An 8138-nucleotide genomic window follows, 5' to 3' on the forward strand; every position below is an offset into this window, starting at 1 on the left:
AATTATAAGAAAAATTAAGTTTATACTCAAATCGTGATGCATACATCTTCATTGATGCACCTGTTGGAGAGATAAATTTTCAGTGTATTGCTGACCTTTTCCTGACACTCTGCCTGCCTTCCATTATGTTTGTTAATATAAACAAAAATATGACATTTACACCTCAACTAGACTTGATTCCCTATAAGATAAATACATTAAACCTGTAGATTTTGACGAGTTGTGAAAAAGGTACTTGTTTGGATGAACTGCGAAGAACCATTAGCTCACTGTTCAGGGTTTGAAAAGTCATGAGAATAGCACAATCATTTTCAGGCCCGCCTGATGTTTATAAATACATACTCTAATTACAGTTCGTTATGACGACAGCAAGACAACTATGAAAATATCGATTATATTTTAGTCTGAATCTTGTTTAATTTAACTACTCACCTTTGCAAACAAATTAGCTCTACAAACAGAAATGTTTAGTGAACATCAATATATTACCTCCAGCCATGATTACAATGCTTCAGTTTTGATTACTTGAAATGATTACTTACGATGAAGTACGTCGATTATTCAAACAATTAATGTTAACAATAAACCATGTGTGTGTGTGTGTGTGTGAGTGTGTGTGTTAGTGTATGACATTGTTAATGACATGTATCCAGACCACTCCTCCGAACATCATGTACAGACATTATGACCTCTTCAGGCCCCCGGCGTGTCGTATGTGTATTTATTGGGCATAGAGAACTTATATATAGATTAATACCTGTAGTTTGTGCTGTCCATTCCCACGAGCCATCAACAAAGGGAGACAATGCGCCGGAAGCTGAGCCATTGGTATGACCTTTTCTTCTTAAAACATGTCTAAGTGACGTCATCCGTTTACCTACCGGGCACCAATCATCTATATATTTTCTTCTTGCTATTTGATTTGCTATTATTTCACAATAAGACGTTGACGGTTTGAATAAAGCTTTTTGGCAACAGTAGTCATAATGTGATTTTGATTTTATTTTCAGTCTACTATAAGCGGCCTTTCATTGCAATGAAGTTATTTGATAGGACCGAATAATACTTGTAGATTATGTTGACCTTTGGTTACACTGCTGACTTAAATAGATGAAATAGCAATGAGATGCAATAAAAATGATAACTTTCTTTGGTTGTCTACACTGACGTGCTAACTTTTTAAAGATGGTCATCCTTGCTTCGTATTTCCAGTGACTGTTTCAAACCACAATGTGGTTGTTGACTTCGAGTCCCCTAGGTTGTATGTAGCCATGAAGCTGGCTTATTCTGGCATAGTTAACATGAAGTTATACGATAAGAATAAATGATATGATGCAGTGAACAGTTGTAAATTCATTCGTAAATGCTTTATAGAAATATATCCCTTTAATTCTACATATGTTTCGGGATGTTTTACGATGAAATCTGCTACAGTGTCCTTCGTCACTAAATTTAAATGTTACAGGTCGCTAGTAAGATCTGTCTTGTAAAACAGCTCAACGATGTGGGATTCGAACCAGCATAACAACCTGCATTCTCTAGAAAAGATTCAACGTCACGCTGCTCGATTCATAGCATCTGGTTTTCGGAGAGAAAGGAGCGTGACGTCAATGGTGGATGCCCTAAAACTACCATCCCTCATGGATCGCAGAGGCGACCATCGAATTGTCCTCTTCTATAGAATTGTGAATGAGCTTGTGGCTATGCCTTTAAAATCAAGTCTTTGCCGGAACAAATAATCGGACCAGAGCAACAGCAGTGAAAATTTCCGGCGGTTTCTATGAAAAACCGATATTTATACGAGCTCATCCTGATTAACTGGAAGACAATGTACATTTCATGGTTATATGTAAATTTACGTCTCAAATCAATATACTATTTAAATAGAACAATCAAAATATATATCGCCTAAATAATTTTATCTTTAAAAAGTCCCAATTTGTTTTACACGAATGGGGCTCTTACTTAAAAACATGTGTTCAACTGAGGGGGACATGCCAACAATATGATACATCATCTTGTTCGTTTATGTTATATTCACTTTACAGCTCAGTTCATTGATTTTATTTGGATATAAAATTCAAAATAAAGTTGATTTTATTGGCTGATATTTTGGTAACTATGCAACGTCATTGTAATAAATAATAAAAGTGAAACCAATACATCTTTTGTGCGAAAAATAGAAATATGAAAATTGGCGTGAATATTAATTAAATGCCCGGATCAGAACATAAATGCCTGGATCGGAACATTGTATATCCCCTGCATTACCTTGCTCGTTGATCATCTCCTGACGTCAGCTTCTGTAGTTTATAGTATGTCTTGTTTACGAATAAAGATAGCACTGCTAAATAAATGTAAATAATTCGTTTGAATTTTTTTTATTTTTTTGTTTATTTTTTATTTTTCTTCTTACAAAAAACTGCTTTTTTAAAATATGCGAGTATTATTCATTTGATTAATAAATTAGGATTAAAATGTTAACTTTTGGATGACATTTTTTTTTGCCTGTACAAATTATTCCGGAGGAAGGACAGATTTTGAACATTTGTCTTTATGTATCGTTAATCAAATCAAACTTGAACGGATTCTGGAGTATATTGCATTAAATTCCGGTCGAACAACAGAGCATGGACAACATGATCAAGAACGGTTTTTCATATAAAGAATGTAAATAAACTTGTTGAACTTTTACATAAACAAGCGATCTCTATATAGAGACAAGTGTCAATTTTTAAATAATGATTAAATGATACCAGTAATCTTAATACACACCGTCTGCTTAAGTTAATTAAATATATATTGAGTTCTTTAAATCTAGCATTGATAAGTGGAAAAAATAATTATATGTATTAACATCGCTTTTGAGAAAGAGTACAAACGATTTGTATTCGGTGTGAATGACTGTGGCCGGTAAAGCCGTGGTTTATTTATACAGGAAATCGACGTCTCAATGGACATTCCCGGGGTCTATTTCACCAGATTTACAACGCTGCCTCTAAGTAAATTGACGATTATAAGGGGGCGTTTACATATTCAATATACATTCTACTGTGTAAGTATAGCGCCGTGCTATCTGTATTGAGTACAGGCAGGAGTTCGCTTTGTCACCCTGCTACAAGTACCTCGTTGATATGAAGACAAGGGTCCTACTTTCAGTGTGTCTACTACTTTATTAAGTGAACATGCCTTGACGTTCGGCGTACTCGGGTTACCTGTTGACATCGGTAAACAAAGAGCACCGTAACTCCTCTAATGTAAACTTCAGCTTCAATAATGCCTTTTTAAATAGACCACCAGTTCAATTTAAAGTAGAGTTGGAAAAGTAGCACTTGAGATCCAAAAGCAATATTTCCCAAAGTTATTGGATTTCTGGTCGGTTTTATCACGGACCTAACGCGAAGGACTTACAGATGATTTATACACGGTTCGGGATTATTTGGTGACCGGTATTAAGCCCATATAATAAATATTGAAATTAAAAAGTTCTACCTAACCTTCACAAATGTTCTCATTCTTCAAAATATTTATTTTACCTTACAGCTTTATAGTGTAATAAAACAGCATTGGCTTGGGATGAATTTGCCGTTCGCGTCGATAGGCAGGCTGTGATATATCGACGCACGGTCGGTGATGCAGAGAGTAGTTGGTATATTGTTTATCAATTTACACCTGGTGCTTTTATAGATAACACATATGTACTGTGTAAATGTTGATAGTACTCACTTATCTTTTTAAAAATGTATCAAAGTTTTATTAGAATTACTGTTTAGGCAATTGTGGCCATGAATATATAGTGGAAAAAAATCCAATTGTAATAATCGAACGGACTATCTGCTGTGGTATTTAAAAGGAAATATCTACAAAGTATTATATACATATGTGTTTCTGTCTCCACCGTCACAATGTATGTAATTATACCTCATCTATATAGCAGCGTTTTTGATGGGATTATGTTAATCACATGATTTGGAATGGGGAAATAAAATTTCGTTTTATTTTTTACCTCTAGCGCTCGAGACACCTATCTGAGCTCCGAGTGCTGAAAGCTGACAATAACAGTGGAATGTAACCCTGATCATATTAATATTTCTGTTTTTGTTCCAATTCAGTATAAATTAAAAATGAATTGCTCTTGTGGTAGGGAAACAAGATTTTTTGTTTCCCTCGATTTTCATGTAAAATTATGAATTGTCCTTTGTGAAACATGGTTAATTTTGCCAAAACAAATCTTGTATTCCTACAACAAGAGCAATAAATTAATAAAATGTCACTGACACTTCTCACGCATGTAAAGTCAATATAGTAAATGTCATTCTACACGTGCAATTTTACAATAATCGGTTGTTTGCCTTTTACAAGTAATGCATTTATTTGCTTGTTAAAAGTTGATTTGTTATTGTCATAAAGAATATAAACAAAAACGGATTTCAACGTGGGGGCTCATCTATGTTATTATCAAAATGGCATGACGTGCCTCACTAAGATTGACAGTTAAATGTTTACCCACACAGGATATAATATCTTTGATGTGCAGCCGTCTTGGTCAGGGGCTGTTTTATTAACTCCAAGCGAAATTACCATGTGCATCCTAATCCTGGGATAAGAGTACAAGCACGTTACATCAGTTGAACATTGAGTGTTGCAAAAAGATGACAAATGACAAGATGCATAATAATAATATAATTTCTTTCCAAGCGCAAATACATTTATTTATTTTCTGGAAGATTACGTAAGGTGTTAGGATTTAAGCTCTAGAATCACATCTGCAGCTCAATATGACAACAATCAACTATCAGGTCATGTTTCCAACAGCTTCTCGTACTTTGATTTTTATATACATGTAACTGTGTTGCATGAACCAAAGTAACAATCTTATGTCACTTGTTGTAAATGTTTTCGTACACCATGATGTTTCTACCGGCGCTGTGGCTGAATTCGAAGAACGTTAGTTCTGATCGTGTAAAGTCGAAGACTCGGCAAGTACAGATGTACCGAGGAATGTTTGTTCAGTCACACAAAAGGGACTAAACAGTACGAGGCAGGAGGACCTGTGAGAGTGAGGTGTCTTCTTCAGATCACTTAGGTTGTCGCGGGATCGCCATATCACAATCAGGCACTTGTGTACGAAGACCTATTTGGTTAAAAAGTATACTGCAGAGTGAAAATATTCCTCGTAATAACAGTTTTTACAAGATTTTTCCTCCCTTAATGTTTAAATCCCAAAGTACTTTCATAATGTCGCTTTATTATCCCATTTCATATATCTGTGACAAGCAAACAATAGGCACAAAGGGCATGTGTTGAAATAGTTAGTTGTTGACAATACACACGAAACCACATTGTACCGTATGACTTGCAAATAGGATACTTTCTATAGTCATGAATGTAACCCGAGAAGAAATCTGAAATATTATTTATCAGAAAATTGATCTTAAATATATAAATGCTATCTGGTACTTGAAAATATTTTAATTTGACATTTTGAAAAATAATTCAACAATGGTTAAATTTAAATATGTCATGACAAATTTATCAATTATCCAGGACAAACATAATGTCAAGTATGCGTAGAAAATCACATTGAGAATAATTGGGTATTAATTATTTGAGATTTAGAATTATTTTACTATTATAAATTGGTAATGAATTTTGAGAAGCCTAGTTAATTATCAAAGGTGAATATAGAATTGCATTGGATCTGATTGTGAACGGGAACAATAAGAACAATATACCAGAGCGCCAACAAGAGACATTCAAAACAGGATAAATGGCTTTGTCAAACGTCGGTGATGCATGGATCATATTATAACAGTTCATTGAAGATCAAGTTGATAACAAAGACAGAATCTTTAAAATGTCAAAGCAATTATGTTGGAAAATTTAAGAAAGACAACGTGTTACTCGAAACACTGCACTAAAATGAGAATCAAATAATGCCAAACTATAAAGAAAAACCGTAACTCGAACTCACAATTGATAAAAGAACTTATATTGAAGCCCTTCGAAGTGAATAAAGACCAGATGTTCCGGGAGAGAAGTGTCTTACTTCATCGACGACAACTGTCGCATATAGTGTTTGTTTTTTTATATATGATTGGGACTCGAATTACTGTGACAAACTTACATATCATGAAACTAATAATTGAATAATTACATGTACAGTCTATATATCAAAATTATGTTAAGACCCAAGTATATATATATATAAATAGTTACATATAAGGCATTATTCCAAAGTGAAACAGATCCGTTTCCACGAAACGTTTCCAAAAGGAGATAAGACCATCAATTCATAGCCAATATTGTTCATTATTAATAATTTAATAATTCAATAATTTTATTGCTCATTTATAGTTACATAGTAACTTGAAGGCAAATATCAAAACAACAAATATACATAGAAACTGAAATAGTGAACTAAAGTAATAATTCACATATTATTTCTATAAAAAAGACATCTCTGTGACGGTTTCTAGACAAGATGGCCTCTCTATTCGAAAGGAAGCGGTCTTGGATTTGTCACATATATGATATTTAAGAACAATGAAGTAATGGTATTACGAAAATACTAAGCAATGAAACAATGCATACATTTCAAGCAAAGCAAATATATACTATATTATGGAATCATATTTTCTAATTAACTAAAGAATTATTTTTTTCCAAAAGTTAAAACAATGAACATTAATATATAATGTGTTCCATACCATAAAGATTTACATCAAAAAAGAAACGTGTCAAAAGAACTATTTGCTTCAAGAGTAAATATTATTTAAATTAGCTTCTTTTTTTATTGTAAAACATACAAACTTCATTAAATGATAATAAACCAGTTGACTGTATAGCCGAGCTTTCTTTTCACCACAATGTCGCCTTGTACAGTACTTTATCGGCTGATTATGGAGTAGGTGTCCCTTTGGGCGTACGGCTATTTACATAACACAACAAACGACGAAACTTTAATATTTCTGTCAACGTCCTGAGATCCGCGAGTAAACACATCACACCACGCGATGTGTACATACTGAGCACCCTCCTTAACCTCGATAAACCCGAGACACTCTGGGAACAGCCTAATTTAACATGCTCTTATTACCGTCGGTAAATATTCCATGATTTTTAAAAGTAAAACTATTAAGTGATCCACGCGGTGTTGGTAAGAACTGACCATGAACATGTCTATAACTGCCACTTATCCCTGAATAAATTTCACTTTACGCAAGCTAATATATCCCCCATATTCTTCAATATTCCTTTCTGGTAAAATGAAATATACATATTACATGGCACGCGAGATATAGGTATTACCTATATCTGACTGTGGCGTGTCCGATCAATATTACGTTAATCAGACATGATAGCGACAGAGACACGAATACGTAATATAAAATTGGAAAACATAATGTGTCGCTGATGACGTTGAAATTATTGAAAGTGATAGGTAGTGATCGGAGGGTAGAAAGGGAAGTAACTCGTTTTTCACACATTACTAAGGTCTAGAAGGGGATCCTACAGTACCGATTAGATATGTGATCTTATCATATATAAGTGAACCAAAATATTATACAAAATACAAAGAACTGCATTGTTCTTGATCATGCGACATTAACTTAGTGTGTGACAGAATCCGTTTGCACTAAAAGACGCTTTGGAAAAGAAAACAGCGTCCTGGTTTCTAGTTTATAGAGATTCATTAATTAGCTGATAACTCCTTAAGTTTAATATCAAAAGGGGTTTATTGAAAAAGATGTGAAAGTAATGTACAGTATCTAAAGTAACCATTTCAGATAACTGCTTTATTTGAAATTGTTATAATCATGAACATGTTACTGAACAGGTGTTCAGAAAGGATAAGCGTCTTTTGCTCAAATTTATTTCACATATATTTACATTCTGTATGCTTTGACCCATTCCTTTTTGCATAACACAGGTGACCTCATCACTGCGTATTGATACACTATAATGACGTAGAATAGGGCATACTTGGTAGACGTCCGCCGTGAAACAGTCCTGGATGAAGTTTTGTTATGCAAACATGATTAACATTAAACATTTAAGCTAAAATAAGACGTGTGAAGGACTTAATTATAGTACACGACTTGCATAAAATATACGAATTAAATTTTGAAAATGGA

The sequence above is a fragment of the Mizuhopecten yessoensis genome, unplaced genomic scaffold, assembly GCF_002113885.1.
Source record: "Mizuhopecten yessoensis strain PY_sf001 unplaced genomic scaffold, ASM211388v2 scaffold6683, whole genome shotgun sequence".
NCBI lineage: Eukaryota > Metazoa > Mollusca > Bivalvia > Pectinida > Pectinidae > Mizuhopecten > Mizuhopecten yessoensis.